This window comes from Mandrillus leucophaeus, unplaced genomic scaffold, assembly GCF_000951045.1.
Source record: "Mandrillus leucophaeus isolate KB7577 unplaced genomic scaffold, Mleu.le_1.0 Scaffold53, whole genome shotgun sequence".
NCBI lineage: Eukaryota > Metazoa > Chordata > Mammalia > Primates > Cercopithecidae > Mandrillus > Mandrillus leucophaeus.
In genome coordinates this window covers 15,208-15,493 of record NW_012105697.1, presented here as the reverse complement: position 1 = coordinate 15,493, position 286 = coordinate 15,208, and positions in this window count along the sequence as shown.

The following is a 286-nucleotide window of genomic DNA, read 5'->3' as shown; positions in this document are numbered from 1 at the left end:
GTCTCTACAAAAAAATACAAAAAATCAGCCGGGCATGGTGACAGGAGCCTGTAGTCCCAGCTACTCGGGAGGCTGAGGCGGGAGAATGGCGTGAAGGCAGGAGGCAGAGCTTGCAGTGAGCCAAGATCTCGCAGCTGCATTCCAGCCTGGGCAACAGAGCGAGACTCTGTCTCAAAAAAAAAAAAAAAAAAAGTTTACATACCTTTTGTCATCTTTAATACCTTCCTTAAAAAAATAAATAAAGATGAGTCTCACTATGTTGCCCTGGCCGGTCTTGAACTCCTGG